The sequence below is a fragment of the Anopheles stephensi genome, chromosome 2 (assembly GCF_013141755.1).
Source record: "Anopheles stephensi strain Indian chromosome 2, UCI_ANSTEP_V1.0, whole genome shotgun sequence".
NCBI classification, from domain to species: Eukaryota; Metazoa; Arthropoda; class Insecta; order Diptera; family Culicidae; genus Anopheles; species Anopheles stephensi.
The window spans coordinates 34,962,388-34,980,302 of NC_050202.1; the positions used below are offsets into that span (position 1 = coordinate 34,962,388).

A 17,915-nucleotide genomic window follows, 5' to 3' on the forward strand; every position below is an offset into this window, starting at 1 on the left:
CAACCGTGTTTGGAGAAGTATCGTCTAATGCGCATGCTACCGATACCGCGCTATCCTCACCGTGTGATCATGCACTAGCGAGGTAAAAAAATTGAATGTTGGAAATCTATAAATGCTATACATCAACCCGGCGAAGGGGTCTTCTAGTGCGACCGCTAATTAATCAAACGATATCTGTTGTTACACGCCTATGTGGCCTCGGGCGCAAGATGGGAGATTGGTACTTCACATCACAGTACAAATGTATACCAACAAACTTGTAACATCAAATAGATTGCTTAAACGGTGTTACAGTAACAGTACACAGAAACTCCCTCTTACTCCCCAAATTTTATAGTTAAAAAGTTTTAAAAATCTCAACCACAACAGCCTTAACAGTTGAACTGAATACAGAGTGATGAGAAAATCTATCATCCTCACCGCATACCAGCGCTAGCGGACGTGCGAGGTACTGCTAGAGAAAGTGAGCAGTGAGCAACAGCTTATTCGTGATTTACCTGGTTTAATTTTCCCACCCGCATTTCCCGCATTTGCTTGCTGGAGCCGGTCATGATTTCGCTTACTCCGTGTCCTCTTTGGCCCAGTGTTTCATTGGGGGTTTGGCCTGATCGTACTGGAAACATATAGAGCTCATCGTTTCTCAGCGGTATTTAAACGATTGCCACTGGGTAATCTTGAGAAGGATTGATTTTGAATATCATTTCACTTGTTATTTTGATAAAATCCGGGCAAGTGTTAGGATGATCTGACTTGATTTCTAGACTAATGTCACAATACAAACAGTTATCGATTATCGCACTTTAATAGTAAGTGCTACAATAAAAACCACTAAAGATCTCGACGTCTACCAAACACTTCAATCGGACGCAAATAGTTGGCATAAGTAAATGTGCCCATACAGGGCACACCAACCGTTTACATCGCTCGTTTTTCCATCAATGTCGCCGGCAGTGTAGCAATGGGCTCACGACGCTCACAAACAAAGTAGTAACTCTGCCCGGCTAAATTATAGCTTTCGGAACGAATCACCGAGGAACTGAGCGACATAGCATTGCGAAGGATGAACCATTTTCTAGTGGCATAATGAGTGCATAAGTCATTTTTCCATTGCGTGTGCGACAGAAGCCGCCGCCGCGTTCAAGGCGTAGTAGCTGTGAAGATGATCTTTGCGGTTTCATGTAATTGAAAATTGCGCACCTATAGCAGAAATCGTTGTTGTCATCGTTGGCGATGTTCACGGTAGTTGTCGCAGTCAGTCTGAAGGAAAACCGGGGTTTCAACACCCTTTTTTGACTCTGTCGAGCCTCGGATGAAGCGAACGGAACGGAGCGGAACGGAGCAGTAGCAGCAAAACAGGTGCGGTTTTCCTGGGAGGTGGTAACCTTTGTACCAGCGCACCGCAAATAAACTATGATTTACAAGTAATTGAAAAATGAAATGACAAAATTGTTTGCACAACCAATCTGGTGGCAAATCGCGTTGCCGCTTTACTTTGGACGAAAGTGCGCTGCGACCGCGATCGGTAACGCAAAATGCAGGGCTGGAAATAAATAAGTGTATTTGAAGGTTTTGCGTATTTTTTTGAGCTCGGTATGTGAAAGTTTCCGCTCGTTCCGAATTACCCAGATGGCGATCGCTAGTTGAAACCATATTTTTTGTGGTCAATAGGCTCCGGACTGACCATATCGGGGTTTACCAAACAGTGTTATACTTATTAAGACGTTACCACTAGCGACAGTCCAGAAAGTGATGCAATTTATTTCAATTGTAAGGAAAACAGTGTCCAATAATATGCCCGAAAAGAATTAATTTTCAATCCGCTTTGGGTTGAAGGCGAAGAGGCGTCGCAAGAAACGTAACTAACGAGCAATTTAAATGTTTCTCTACATGTACAGCAGCCCGGTGGTGATGCTTTGTATGTTTCAATCATCCAAACGACCTTGATCGAGTGTTATGCATGAAGTGTGCCATTTTTTAAAGAGCCCCAAGCGCCCTTCCAATTGCCGAATATGTTTTTCGGCTTCCAACCGGCAGCGGCACAAAACGCTTTTCCCAAACGGAATGCGTCTTTGATCGTTTCGGATGAAGACATTTATGTGGCTGACAAGTGCTGTTGATGAAACAACCACTACAGACACTAGCATCTTCAGCTAGGGCTAGTGCCGGTTTCTTGTTAAGTGTACAGCGATTTCGATTGTGCCGGGCAAATGCATGCATTTGACAGCTTACGAAAATCAGCCGTCGGTCGGCTAGTGAAGCACCGAAATGGAATCATTTATTGGTGAGCCGATAGTTCAAAGGTAAGTACTTGACTACGGTAGAACTATTCTTAAGCGAGGTTCCACGCTTGACTGTCCGTTGAAGTCGTTTGTGTTGAGGTTAAAGTCAAAAAAGAAAACACATCAGCTACATAGGTCCAACATCCATTGGGGATAATGTAGCAAACACTGGCAATGATTCATCATGCAGCGATGAACTTGTACTGATTCTTTCTCTCTTCACTCATCTTCGCTGGCGCGTGAACGTGATCGATTCTGTTCCCTACACGGTGCAGACTGGGACCTGCCCCTGCCAAACGAACGACAGACCATGAAACCGCGTAAGAAATAAAATTGTTTTCAAATTGATAACACGAAATCAAACTACATTTTAACGTTTCTGTAACGCTTTTGGACAGCTAACAAGTGCTTGGAAGGAACAGCGCGTAAACGGGTACGGGGAGGGTCCTCAAAATAACGGCGAACCCATAGTTGAACATTAGGGACCTCGTAGAACGGGAAGAAGAAAAAGGGTGACGAGTTGAATGCCGCAAACAAAAAAACAACAAATCTACAACCCGAACAATAAGCCCTGGGAACCAAGATTGAATGTGCTTGTTTGGTGGGCGGACAGCTTTTCGTCCGTAGTGCGCATTTGGGGGGAAAACATGATAATTACAACGAAAACTATTAAATCGTTACCTTCTTACCGGCGGAGGTGTCAGCGGTGGTTGGTGTGTGTGTGTGTGTGTGTGTGTGTGTGTGTGTGTGTGTATGTGTGCTTGTCGAAGGGTGGTATGCATGTGTCTCAACGCCCAACGTCTCAGTCCAGACGAAGCTTTTCTTCCGCAGAGGATCGCACCGCGGTCTTCACCTTTCGCTCGCCTTTCTCTCTAACTAGTTTGCTTCCGCTTTTATAACCACGACTTTGGCCTCATCCTCTTTAGCTGTCTTTTTGACATAACGAACAGGAAAGGGGACCGACGAGGTGCGTTCACATTTGATGACTTTTGTAGTGCTTGGTTTAATAACAAAAATCATCACTCAAATATCAGCGATGATCATTAACGTCCGCAAACGGTGCGCTGTACCCGGAGCGCAGTTCACTTGTGCCACGCCAAACGAGCCAAACGGACTGGCACTGGTGCCGGAGTTTGAAGGTGATAAATGCCGGACTTAATGTGACTCGGAATGTTTTATTTTCACAGGTCAGAGTTTGCTCGATTTGAAGATAAAAAATTGGATCTTGATCAGGAGCGAGCAGACACTACGAAGAGGGTGAGTGTGTTGAGGGTGCAGAAAGCGATGGCTGCATCACATATATCGGATGATATCCTACGGCCCTTTTTGCTAAATACATTGCTATGGCATATGGAGAGCTTCCGAAAGGTAGGTCGCTGTTGCACTTCTCACGGCCAGCATCATACTACACAGTCGCAGACACTATACATTGCTATGACGTGAGCATAAAGCAAGATAAATTAAGCTGTTGCTCAACAGAACATGCACGCACTTAACGAGGCCTGTGGTGGTACCGGTGTTGTTTGAAGACCCCGGTGTGACAGCATACGTAGCCATTATGTGCTGAACGCAATTGAGTTATCATCCTGCTACATGTTTTGCTCAGAGGTGGTGCAAACCTGACCTAGGCTTCATTTGTTTATCCTTGTTAACTTTAGCTCATCTAGTATAGGTAGTTTATGTTGGATAATTCTTGGAAGGAGTCCAATCAAAGTATTGCTATAAAATATTTTAACCAACTTTAGTTAATTCTTATTGAAGTCTTTAGGATCACTGAGCCGCACTAAACTGAATATTGCTCTCATCTCTCGCAAAATGGCTCGGAGCTAAGTTGCCGATCACATTGCTACAATTTATGCAGCCCGTAGATTGATGGAAGTACCGGTAAGGATCTTGGAAACTTGACCTGCAGTATGATATGCTTGAAATGGGGCAACGTCGCATCCCTGTTTCATCGAGGCGGATGATAAATCATTCAAATGCGTTATGAACGGTACAAAGCGAATGAGGTATCGTTACTCTACTTCATGATGAAATACAAATCTAGGAAATATATAACGAGCAATTGGATCGCAAACGATTAGTGTTCACATTTCTTGCCTTTGTGTAGTATTAGTTCGAAATGTGACGTATAGAGGGCTACGTTCAACAGTTTGTTGTGTAAGTTTTTCACTGGGCAAAGTACTAGTGCGTGGGGCTCGATCACGAAGAAATAGATTAAGACCCTAAAATTTGGACAATACGTGATGAAAATCTGATAGAAGTTTTAGAATTATCTATCAAATGTATTAAAACGTTTCGCCTTCCCTTTTTTGCCAGAGACTCACTGCACAGCGGTCAACGAGTGAACAAGCAACTAGCCGCCCATTTGCCCAGCCTCGTTCGCGCTACACTAGACCCGATTTGGCCTGATCGCGAAATGCCGACGTTAGCGTTAGCGGGCGGCGTCAGCGTGGATAACTTTTTCCTTTGCTCAAAACCCGGTTTTTCCCGTAAGCAAACTAATCGCCGAAGGTTGATCTTCGTTTCGCGATCGTCTGCAGCCCCAAAACCCTTTACAATCAAACCGTGGGAACTAGATCATTCAAATTCTTGCACTCGATAATCGTTGACGATGATGATGGTGGCTCCTACTCTGACTGGTCTGGGGAGGGATATCGGTTTCCACCCGCACATTCAAGTGCACGTGCTGGACGGCGAGAGAGGCTAGCGTAGGGATTGCAGCCACTGCAGGCGAGTTTGGTGCAAAAAAGCGGACTAGAACAACCAGCAAGTCACCGTACCGTAGGCATGAAATCAACGTGTTCAGGTAACAGGCCTTCAAGAAGGTTTGCTGCATCATCTGACCTAGGTTAGGTAGGGCACCGTAATCTCTCTCGCTCGCTCTCGGTTATTCGCCGACAACGACTTAAAATTACTATCTCAGAAGCGCATCATCGCCGACATGCAGTTCCCGATAGTGGTTTGCGTTTGCGGTTATAAACGGTCCGAACCGTTTCTTTAGACTTCCTCTCTCAAACATTGTAGACGAACGAGAGTGATGTACACGTGAAAGGCGCTTTCATTACAAGTAGCGATGCGTACACAATCCGTTCGGGTGACTTCGTTATGTCAAAAAATAGCCATCGACGCTCGATCATCGTCAATCAATGAAAACTTTATCTCGATCTCGCTGCTTTGTCGGTTGGCGGATGAAGTTTACCGCCGGGGAGGTTGTTTTTTTTCTTCTCCGGAACGATATGCTCCCCAAGCGTGGGGTCACGTACGATAGTTGAACTATTTAAATGCAGTTAATAATAATACCAACTGTCAAGATGCACCATATCGACTTGAACGGTCAGCCTTTGGTTCGGGTTGTTGTTGGCGTGCTTTGCATAACACGACCGAACCGAACACCCTCCAATGTCCTCGTTTTGCGAGTGAAGCTAATTATCAAGCCACATCAATGTACGTGCCTTTTTTTACGACAACTCCCTTATAGACAATCGTTTCACGATATGCGGAGGCCTTCGTCGTTCCTTCCTTCTCGGGTCGGGTTGGGACGACATCTCTCCCCGCCCCCCACACGGCGCTCGTGCCACTGCTAGTTTTGCACCGATATTTGCCACTTGCCATAAATTAATTCACAAAGTATAGCAATAAAAATCGCGCGCAACAGGCATGAAGATGAGCATGTGCTGCTGCTGACTCGCTAGTAGTGTGCAGCCTCGTCCAACCGACCTATTGAACGTTTTGTGCGAACAAAAATAGCTGAGCGTGATAGGCTTCGGTGTGGTGGTAAAATGTGAAACAAAAATACCATCAAACCGTACAGAGTGAGAGAGGGGGAGGCAAAACACAAAAAGATCAGTCGATCGCGGGATGAAAGAAAACCTTCACACGTCCGGGCCGGTCACGTTGAGGATGGCTAATTAAATTTTTACAATCTTGCCATATTTGAATACATGTTCGGAGCAGTCTGACGAGCAAATCTGATGGCAAATCAAGTGTGGACTAGCAGTGCATCACTGAAATCTTTGCGTAAAAAGATCCATCTAGATGCAAACTAAAGTGTTCGAATTTTAAGACCCAAACAAAACACTGATACTGTTCAGTTCACTGCAGTCGGTTTCATCGTATCGGTGACTTGGGCAGTAGTAAAGCGCCGAACCCCGAAGCGAGCGCCGTCACTGTACTCGAATTCTCGACTCGAACACGAACAATGAACTTATTTTTCAATTTTTGATCGAGAATGATCAGCATATGTCCTTCAGCACAATACCCCACAACCACAGCCTCGGCTGCTCCGGGTTGGGGTATAATTTTATTTATTTATTTTATCGATCGATCCGCTTCACAATGAACTTCGTCGACGGTGCACGGCGTAAGTGCAATCGGCAACAGTCTGCCGGTCGGGAGATATGATCGAGAGGGATCGCTAGTCGACTAGCGCACAGGATTTTCGTCGAACGCGCATCGTTCCAACTAACCACCGATCGAAGCAATGTATGGATGAGTTTGATTTGCCTGTGCGCACTGTGTGCGGTGCATTACGCAGAACGCAGCGTACCTTATGACATTAATTTATTGGTTATTATATTCATTGCAGCGCCGGGGGATGGGATTAAGGGGGCAGGAAGCGGGGGAGGGGGCTCTGTCGGGTGGCCTCTGCTGCTTGGTTTTACAACTTGACGCTACTGACAGTTTGCGACAATCATAGTTCTTCGGTGTTCTTCTCAATCAGTTTCGCGACAGTTCGCTATGGATGATACCATGCATAGTATTCAGCGAAAAGAAGTTTTCTTAGGCAGATAGAGTTCATTAGTGGAAAATGGTTGTAGTTTGTGTTGGGTCGAGTTTAAATAAATAAATAAGTTTAAGTGCAACTGTGTTCATAAGTGTTCGATATGTAACGATAGCCATGTGATGGCTACGCCACAGTTTGTTCGTGCTGATATGCTAACTTCATGTCGTACAAATAGTGTGGTTCATACGCTTTGTGCATACACTTACAACGCATCGCAAACAATAAAATCACTCACATTCAGATCACATATTGCTTGACAGCCAGACATTACCAGCAAACGAGTTGGTATGATTTGTGGCTTGTGTCCATGATTCTTGGACGACAGTAAGTAAGCACAGTAATCGATAAATATCTGGATCACAAACCGGCGGTGGACATCTTGCGGCACGTACGTTTGTGCCATTTCGTCCGAGACCGAAACCTGCGTTCGTCCTTAGAGGACCTTCGGCGACAAAAGCGGTGGCAGTGGCTTGCATAACCAATGATTACAAATGTCGATTGTCGTACGATGCTAACGAAGTGCACGTATTCGCTCTTCGAAGTACCGCGTTCGGCGGTATCGAGGTCGACTACGTCGGTAGTTTTGAATGTGTGAAGCTGTTCTAATTAATTAAACCGTCGCACGGTGCTGGTCGTATGGGGCACGATTAAGGGTTGTGGCTTAATGAGAATGGCTAGATGAACGAATTGTGTGCGATAAAGCTAAGGGCTTAGCTAGGGCGCATTAGGAGCATTAAGGCTGCGGCAGTCATTACGGTTATGAATTAAATCGTCACACAGCGATGAGTAGTGTACACGATCCACGATTTTCGCACATGTAAGCGTATGGAAGCCGAGCGACGACGATCGACTCGGAATCGTGCAGCGATTATAACGATCTCCAATGAGGTCATGCTCAGTTCTCCGCCGTCAGATTCACACTCCAGTTTCCAATAAACTTTGATGGGAATTCCCATTCAGAGGGATGATGACGGGATCCAACGATGATTGTGGCGATACGAGGTCATTTTTTTATCTTCATCCAAGAACTACCTAATAAAAAGCTCCCTCGCCATCAATGTGTAGCGCATGACGTGCGCACGTAAGCGGGCGATTCGTTACAAACGTTTTCATCCCTACGTAAGCATTGTGAAGTACTTATTGAAACATTTTCACGAGTTAACGCGATTTTGAAACGATTTTTATTGATCAAAATCATCCCGAGTATCGGTGAGAAGTGATCGAGGAGTTACTTTTTTCAAGCTCGCCTAAACAACAGCAAGTTTGAGCTATTTCATCTGCAGGATGAGACGCTTCTGCCCACCAGAGCATCCGGATGCTTGGGCACCGTCATGCACCGGTCAGCATAAATCGGTGTTACCGCTCATTTGTGGCCGACAATTAGTGAAGATCAAGATCAGCGCGACCGGCCACCATTCGGATGGGCTGGAGCTGGTGTGAGCTGGAGGAAAGTGTTACCCCGTGGTCGATCAGCGGTTCGATTGGATTGATATAAAATCGGTTATTCGTTTCATTTCGGACGATTATTCATCAGAATCCACGGACTCCACCATTCCCGAGCTGTGGGTGCGAACCATTTCCCAGAATAATTTCATTACCGCATCCTCCAGAAAAACCCTTTTTCGAGCCCGCGCTCCGTTCCCGGCACGGTGGTGTGTTCGCCATTCATATTGAATTTTATGACTATTCAAAATACTCGAACGGGTCAGCCAGCCGGCGATTGGGTTCGGTGCTTCGCCAACAAATCGAACTACCACGTCAGAAACAATGTGGATTACGTGCGGAGCTCCAGAACGGTTGATGTGCCGACAAAGCTTCTCGGTGCTCTGGGACCTTGGAACCGTGGCTGGTCGCTGGCTGCCGTTTCGGACACGGCATCTTCCCCGGGAGGCTTTTCAGATTTTATTGCTCCAAATATAAGTTGTTGTTTGGGAGTCAGGGCTGCGGATGGTCGGGCTGAACTCCTCGTCGATGGCAATTGCGGTGCGGTGCTAGACGGCGGCATCATTCTTTCATCTGCCAGCTCGCGCAGGGCAAAGCTTGCAATAAAGCGCACTCCTGTACCGTGCGGCACCCAACTTCTCCGCTCAAGACCCGGTGCTGGAACTCATGCGAGTGTCTGTGTGTGTGTGTTGTCGTTCGTCGAGCGAAAGCTCATTTGTTTTGACTCGAATCAATTACGTTTTACGACATTCTCAGTTCACTTAGCCTTTTTGTTCAATTAACACGTTCGACTCGTCCTCATGCTGGGCGGATTGACGGATCGGATTGTCGGTAGGAGTAGGACACTGTGGACTCTGTCCGTGTGGTGAAGTCATCTCACATTAGAGTGCAAGATTTTTTCCCCTTTCACCGCCGCCCACGTCGAACCTGGCCTCCAACCTTTGCCGTGCCATCAAGCTGCTGTTGGAGCTGCCCGGGTGGCATCCGAGTATCGTCGAAAAAGAAAAGACGCCCGACGCCCTTCGTGATGTTCGGACGACGCAAATCGATCGCACATTGCAATGTTTGGCACTTTGCAGGTGGTAATAAAAATTAAACCGTGAAAAAACCCTCCAACCTGATGACTTGGCACTGGTCAAACTTTCTCTGCACATCTACATACACCACCACCAAAGAAACCATCGTGCTGTGGAAAATGGTGCACGTTAAAGGGCGAGGCGAGTCGAGTTCAAGTGAAGTGCCTGAAGTCAGGTTGTACGTCTTCTGCTCGGAAGGATGAAATGAAGTATGGCCTTTTTCATGAACCTAATAACTTGCTAAAATCTCTCGCCAGCAGTAAATAAAACCCCTTTGACGAGCCCTTGAGCAACAATTTGGCACCTTCGCGTTGTATAATGCATCCATCGACAAACAAACAAAAGAAGGAGTGCAACGGACCGCTTTCAAACAACGGATCGCGCGGAGTAATCTGAAATCAATCGAGTTTGCCCCCTTTGCTATACGCGCTTAAGCACGGCGGCTACCGATCGTGATCGTACCGTTAGCCGATAGAGGCGGCGTGTATGAATCGGTTGATTTCACTGCAATAAAAACAAATATTTTGATTAATGATGTTGATTTGATTCCTATTTCTCCACTCAACGTATCCTGGTTTTGTTTGTAGCGTTGTGTCCATGTGGTCATCCAAGAGCTTGGTGATTTTGATAGACAACGTTATCGGAATGCTCCTTGGAAGCTTCGAATGACTCATGAAGGTAAGTGTTTCTCTACCCAATAAAGTTTCAGTTAAAACTAAATAGAGTAGCTTTAGAAGCATATGAAACAACTGCGGGCAATGTGAGCTACTTCAGTAGTTAGCTGACAACTCAGCCACGTTTGGTTTTGATTCAGTTATTTAAAGTCTTCAAGTCTCTGTACAAAGGATTGACTATCCATCTGAGTGACATTAATTAGTCGGTTAAGCCAGGAATGGTAGGTATGAAGTTAAAGATCGTTGGGGTCAACAGGGCGACGAAGCGGAAGAAGTCTTTAGGTCAGGGTATTGGGGATTGGGTAAGTTACTCAAAAGAGATTTGCAAAGGTATGCTAGAGGTTTCTTCCCTCCGTCGGAAAGATAATATTCGCAGCCGTTGCTAAGTTCTAATTCTGAGTGACCATCTCAAATGACTCAAGTTTTGTCACAGACATGATTTCAAGGCTCTGTCAACTGATTTCAAGTTCCAGAACTTTAAAGCTTCAGTGCGGGACAGTATCGGATTTCTTCATCAGCTTCTGCTGCTTATGACGCTTTATCCGTTCACCACTGTAGAGTCCTCTATTATAAGTTTGATTCTGTCAAAGTTTGAGTTTGAGAGAAAAATTTGAAGCGACTACAATATAGGTCCACAATACGCCTCACTATCTTCAACTTCTTCGGTCAAGGTAAAGCTTATAGCATGAGTTATATCAAAAATAGTTGACGTGTAACATGACATAGCTTGAGATTCTGTTCCTCTACTATGCCTAGTAGCTATGGCCAAAATTTAATTTCTCCAAATTTACATAACTTTAACATAAGTGTTAACAATCCAGAAAAAAACAATAATTATTCCGTGCATACATATTTCGAACAATTAGAAGCCAAGCGTACAATTATGGAGCTATTATGCACCTACTGCTGTTGACAACGGCACGTAAATACCATTACCCCGTACGATCCATCATTTCGTTACCCAGGTGCCTTATTGCTATTAATTAAGTAAATCTCGATAGTGATATCCACTTATCATGACCAGCAACACGAAGCTCCATGTTCATGTAGGCGCGTTGTTGCACCCGTTCCCCGTTCTATGCTAGCCGTCGTAGCTGGAATCGCCGAAAGGTGCAGTGCGCGAGCTCGCCACGGAACCGGGCACAAAAAGGGTAGAAGGGGGGTGGGGAGACGGGAAAGGCGTAAAGCGTGCCAACATGTCCTCCGTGCGCGCGGATAGGGCAGAAAAAACCGTGGGAAATAAACCTATTTAACGCCTCCGGTCTGCGCAACGGTGGCTTTCTTTTGTTCCGTTGCCTGTAACCGCGGCGCGATGATCGGAGGATCATTGCTGGAGTTACTCCTCCAGCGCGCTCCGGTCGCAGGCCAGGGCATTAATCGTTTCGTTTTCTCTCTCACCCTCTTTCGCTTCCGCCATTCGTACCGGTTTGTCGTCAGACATTTGATGGCGAACCCGATATCATTGCTAGCTGGTTGCAAATGCGGATGATCTGTACCGTGCCGGTTGGCGATGGTTAGTTGGCCGAAATGTGTACTTATCTTGTTCTTGTGACGGCAACACGGTGAGATGCAGAGTATCGAAAGTTTCGGCAGGGAGTAGAAATGGCACTTGTTTAACGAGTCAAATTTAGTCCTCTTCCAAGGTCAAAAAATCTTCATCGTATAGAATTTTTCCGCTGGTAAGCTCTTTATCGCAGAACCCACGATGAATGCACCCGCTCAGAAGATTTATGCTGTGGCGATGCATCAATCAAATCAGACACCACACGGTATTCCTGCTGCCCACGTGCACACGGTAGGTGATTCTGATGCATATGAAGTGTTGGAATTATAATTAAACGCAACGCTACAACCCCAGAAAACAGCGCACCGTATCATCCGCCGGAGCTGTCAGAAAAAAGTCAAATTTTTTGGCAAATAGTTTCCTGCCGAGTGCGCGCGCGTCTGACTTTGAATGCATTTCGCAACACGGCGACGTTGGTCGATGTAAGCATGAAAAATTATCATCAACCAACGATATGAATTAATAATGGCAATAATCAGCAAAATAAAGACAACCACTTAGTAGTGGCGTTTATGGGCGATGCGATCGCGATACGCCAACCAGAACAATTATTCACAGCGCGCAAAATTCCGTCGTCGGTACGCTCCTTTGTGTGCGTGTGCGGATGCTCGCGGGTCACCAGCGAGGAACAATGAGGTGCAATTTTGCAATATCATTAATCGTCGCACGACGCCCGGCCGGTTGCATCTCATGGGCTCACTGTTCACTGTTAGCCTCTTGCAGAAGGATCTGCAGCACAAAAAAAAAAAAAACAGGGTGGACACACGTTCCGTATCGGTCGGATGAGTGGCTTGGCTAATGGATGATGCCTCCCTGTGAGCCACTTTCCCCACTGTGTGTGTGGGGAGCTAAGGGCAAACAGCAAGCAGCGCTTGCAAAACCCGTAACCGATTTCTGATGGACACCAGGTGCTGATTGTTATTCACCTGTGCAGTACGGAGCTTAGTTGCGCACCAGTCTTGGAGGAGTTCTCTGTGTGCTTTTGTCACGTTTATTGACAGTCGCGTGTGTCGCGAGCATCGGTGCGTTCTATCCTGATCAACTAATTTCTTCAGATGCATCGCAATAAGAAGAGGAAGCAGCCAACAACAACGACCTGTTGAATCTGTGCATGTAGCTCGCTCCCGAACTCGACCGCCAGCTGACGGCTCGGAAGAACCAGAAGCTCCACCGTGTCCATTGCGTTTGTCACGGTTTATTGAGCATAATTAAAATGTGATTAACCAAAAAACATTTTGCAACGCACGGCACCTTTTGAAAATCGCCTTCTTCTTCTTCTTTGTTTTGTGGTGTTGTTGCAGCGAGCGACAACTTCAAGTTAGATGTAGAGGTCAATTTAAAGATTTTTTTTGCTGAGCTCCTGCTACATGAAATTAACACACTGCAATCGTCTGTTCTGCGTTTTCCGACTGCATTAATGATATTGTGTTGCATCGTGAGGATTTTACGGTTCGGCAAGTTTCGCGTACGCTTCTTAATCTTTTGATGTGCTTTTGACGCGTGTTTGACTTAATGCTAACAATAGGTTTCTGCTGGTTTTACACCAATTTTTCGTGACTCACCTTTATGTTCTGCTGTGCGGGAACGGGAGATGACTGAACTGACTGGCTTTGCCTGATGGTGGGGTTTTCGGGTGTAGAATTCTTGAAGCCACTTCAATTAAGTTATCGGCGTGATAAGCAGTGTACACAGAGCTCTCTTTCGAAGCTGGGTAAACTCTGCGCGTCGACTGAAGCCTATCACAATCACTTGTTTAGCACAATTTCTAGCAAAGCATCCGCGTTGGATGATGTGGGAAACGATCATCAAGCCGCAACATTGCTCCAAAATTGTTTGCTCCGAATATTTGACCGTTTAGTTTTGTTTAGCATCAAAATGGAACACACGCGATTCACTGGGTACCGGGTCGCTAACAGCTTCCGAAACACACGCACCCTCAAAGACACACACATACACACACGGAGCGCGAGCCGACAATCTGGATATCGGCCTGTTGTCACAAACAATTTTCAACCACGGCACGGGTCCATCTCACAACGTTTCGCACCACGTTATCTTGACTATAGTTCGAACTGCTTTAGCCGCCGGTGTCAGTCGAAGAATGGCTGTTGAAGGAACCAATTATCATTCGTTATCCGAAAGAAAAAGCCCAAAACCGTTGTAAATGATCCACTTTGCACCCGGGAGGATCTTTGATTGATCCCGGCTTCACTGTTTCGGGTCACGGCTTTTGGATTCAATTGTTAGCGCATTGTTGCGGAGATAACGATACGGCTAAACAGTTCACAGGATTTCACATGTATTCACCGACAACTGACAAAAGTGTTTCGAAACGTGTCGCCAGGAATTCGGTATGATTAATCACAACACCACTTCGATTATCACTCACTCGTTGACAACGCTCGTCTAATGCCCACACAAGCGGCAAAAGGTATCCGCTCTTGAGAAGCTTCTATTGCCACTGACCGAACTGCACTGAATGAAACTGCACCGAAAACTGCACACGGAACTGCACTCGGGGCGAGAGCCTTCACCCCTTCCCGGCTGGGTTCGCTCCAAGAACGAACTTTCAGAACACGACGTCGAAAACGACGACAGGTAAGGACCAAGCAGCGAAAGTAAAAACAGTGCGCGCTGGGCTCGGGAATCTGTACCACCAGGAAAGCGACGACGATAACAACTTCAACGACGGCGACCGCACCGACTGACATGCGATCGTGAGCGCGCCCTGTCTGAGACTGGAAAACATCTCGGCGCGAACCGCGGCCAAAGCTCTGCCTCTGCCTGGTCGCTGCACTGCTCGGGGTTGGTTCTCTCTCGTTGTGTTTGTGTCCGGTGTGTGTGTGCGCATGTGTGTGTGAGTTTTTTACCTGTGGTCGGGCTGGCGAAGTTGCCGCTTACAGGGGAGGTTAGAGATCAGCAACGCTTGAGCTTGCGGTTGAGCTAAGAAAACGGCCGTCGTAAGACGCCGAGCGTTCGTGCGGTCTAAAGAAGGGGAAACGATCGCGACCAATCGTGATCAATCTTCTTGCGCACGTTAGCTAGCCTACACGTGCGCAATGGGGAGGAGTCTAATGCAGAACATCTGGAGAATCTGGCATTCAGCTATTGCCACCACTCTCTAACGTCGTCCGCTTCGGCAGGGCATCGCTGGTCGCGGCCAGATCGCTGATCCACTTAATCGAACTCAAATCTCAACTGCCTATGCAAGCGACGAACTTCCATTGTTCTAGTGGTGATAGAAGAATCTCATAAGAAAATGACATTACTCACAAGGACCACGAGGATCGCTTAGGATAGGCAATCGGTCGGCAGTGACAGGTACATCTGGCTGCTTCAAAAAATTGCAGCGGGCGTTAATGTTTTCGTATCCCGTAATGTTTGCTCTGCCCGCTCATTTACTCCGCAAACTGTAATTGAACCATTTTTTTTTCTTCGTTTGCTCAGTGCTTCCCACTGCGGTGTCCGCCATTAGGCCATCAGGAGCCTAGGGAATTACACAGCATTTCACCGGGACCGGGCGTAGTGCAAATTCCCTTTTATTAGTTTATAGTTTGTTTTGGGTCTCGATGATTTTATTGAACGCCTTCTTTTCGCTGCAGGTCATACAGTAAAAAATGCAGGCATCGGAATATGCCTTCCGCGTACCTGAGAGCCACCACCGGGCAAACCGGTACCGTGGCCAGTTTTTTCAGTTTTTTTTGCATTTCGTTTTTAGTTGATCTTTCTGTTTGTCAAGGGTTTGCAATTTTTTTTGGTTTTTGTTTCGTTTTTCGTCTGGCTATCTCCGTTTGCCTTTTTCGTGTGATTGGCATCCAAATGGAAAACCGTGTCCTTGTGCGGAATGCGTGTTCGCGCAAGGACATGCTCAGTGTGGGGGTACACATTTGCACATTGCAGTTTCAGTGAGCAATGTTTGCGAATTGGTAATGCGAATGCGTATCCTACCCAGTGTTTTATTGATGGCTCCCAGACTAAGGGTTTTTTGGTCGTGCGAGGATCATAAACGGAATCGGTTTTTTGTGTTTGCGAATTGTTTAGGTTTTTTATTTGGACAGATTTACAGCTTTAATGGAGGTGAACTGTCGACAACTCTCTTTAGTCCCAAAAAATAAAAATAAACTGTTAAAAAAGTTGTTTGAACAGTTATTCTGGAAAGCACAGAATCAGAGACTTAGCTACAAATAAGAGTTTAAATTGCGTTTAAACCACTGTATCACCGAAGTAAGGGACGAACCGTTTTTGAATGAATCCTGAAGTTCAAATACAAATATTTGTACGAAAGTAAAAAGTCCAAAGTGGGCAAGCTAATCTAGCGAAGGCTTATGTATCCGTGCTTTCCCTACCTGCCGCTCAAAGGATTGGTAGGAATGTTTAAACAGTAAAAGTGAGTGAAAAAACACATACAAAGCCTCGGTTTGCATTCCACTTGTGACGGTTTTTGCTACGTGAAGTATTTGTCAGTACGTGGTTTGAGAGTGAAAAGTGACGGCATAGAACAAGGGCCCAAGGGAACTCCAAACGTTGGAACGTTGGACGGAGAGCAGAAAGTTGAGAAGAACTCTTAACTTCTTCTTCTTCTTTGGGACCTTAACCTAGAGAGATCTTGGCCTGTCATTTCTGACTTTTATACATGATTTTAGCGAGGTCCTGATGAGGATTTCTGGTTCCGTGTCCGTGTGGAGACCTCATGGGGGAACTGCGTCTCGACTTTTTAGTCATTATTGAGTCAAACGTGCTAAAACTGATCACTAAAACTAGAAATAGAAGAAAACATTATTTGCTTAATTAAGACATCAGTGTGAGTATTACCTCTTCAAAAAAGTAAGTCATCAATTTCCATGAACACCAGAAGTCCTCACGTTCCCCTACACAAACTCTAAAAACTGTATCAAACGCATATGAAAGGGCTACACCATCCAAGACAAATCATTGCTAGCCCAAAAACAAACCCATGTACTACAACGGGAACGGTCAACACAGCGTGATGTTTTTTTTTTGGTTGTGGGTACCTTTTGTCAGCCTTGAAACCTTGAAGCGAAACCCAAATTGGGAAACTCGTCCAAAGCAAAACCGAAGAACGGAAACCGTATGCAATCATCGGTTAGTTCTAAACAAATATACATAATTCATAGCTGTTATAATTTTTCCCGTATCCTATTATTCGTATTTGTCTTAACAGCATGCGGTAATAATGGATTAACGCTTTACGTTTCTTTCAGCGTGGAACTTCCTTTTGGGATTGTCCTTCTTCGCTCCCGGAGTGTTACTTCAGAAATGCGACGAAGCCCAAAAGGATACCACCAATGCCACAAGAGAGCAAGATGTGGGACAAAAAGGGTTGGTGCCTTCCTGGGAGAGATAGGCTACACCCGGTGACCGCAGTGTGACTTAGAAACAGCGGGCAATAAAAAGATAATCCTTGCTTTGTCTTTGTCCCGTTCCGTTTGGCTTGGCTTTGGCACCGTGTGTAGACTCGGAGTCAAACTCAGAGAGACAGAAGAGCACCGACCGATGGAAAAGGGTTAGAAGGCAATCGACAACACGGCTACCCTTTTTTTCGCAGATGCAGTGGTTGCTTCGGAGGTTCCTCATCGACCTGCATCATAAATCTTAGAGATGCTCGGCACACTACTGTTTGGACTAGGAAACGGTGTCCTGAACCGCACGAAAGGCTTCCGTTTGCTGCGATGCGCCTTCAAGTGACATGGTGTTAAAGAGGAGCGTTGGTCGACTTGCATCGGCCAGCTCAAAACTAGGACCCCTTATATAATTTATGAGCAGTACTAATCATTCCCCATGGGCGATGTAGATCGCACCAGCGGGATCGTTGGACAAATCTTTGACCTGGTTTTAGTCTGGTACGTCGGGACATATCCTGGAACATATCCGAGGCGGCAACAGTGCCCGGCCAGTTAGACCCATTTTCGATCGGTCATCGAATCGCTTGGTCGTTGTGAATGGTCAAACCGTTGTGAATGTTTTATTGCTTTATTGTGCTCATCATTAGCATGTGTAGCATATTGCCTGAAGATCGTCTCGAAGAAGCGACGATCGGATGGCCAACGTTTCGCAACGCATTGAACGGAGTAC

The 17,915-nt window shown here is 46.0% G+C and overlaps 1 protein-coding gene across 1 annotated transcript in view; it reads right to left on the reverse strand.

Annotated features, from left to right (window-relative positions):
* LOC118507386 (knirps-related protein-like) overlaps positions 1–14,566 on the reverse strand; it is a 28,960-nt gene extending 14,394 nt beyond the window's left edge. Inside the window, exon 1 of the mRNA XM_036045839.1 lies at positions 13,385–14,566. The gene's annotated coding sequence lies outside the window, so the exon portion shown is untranslated. The remainder of the gene's footprint in view (positions 1–13,384) is intronic.
* Positions 14,567–17,915: the final 3,349 nt, after the last annotated feature.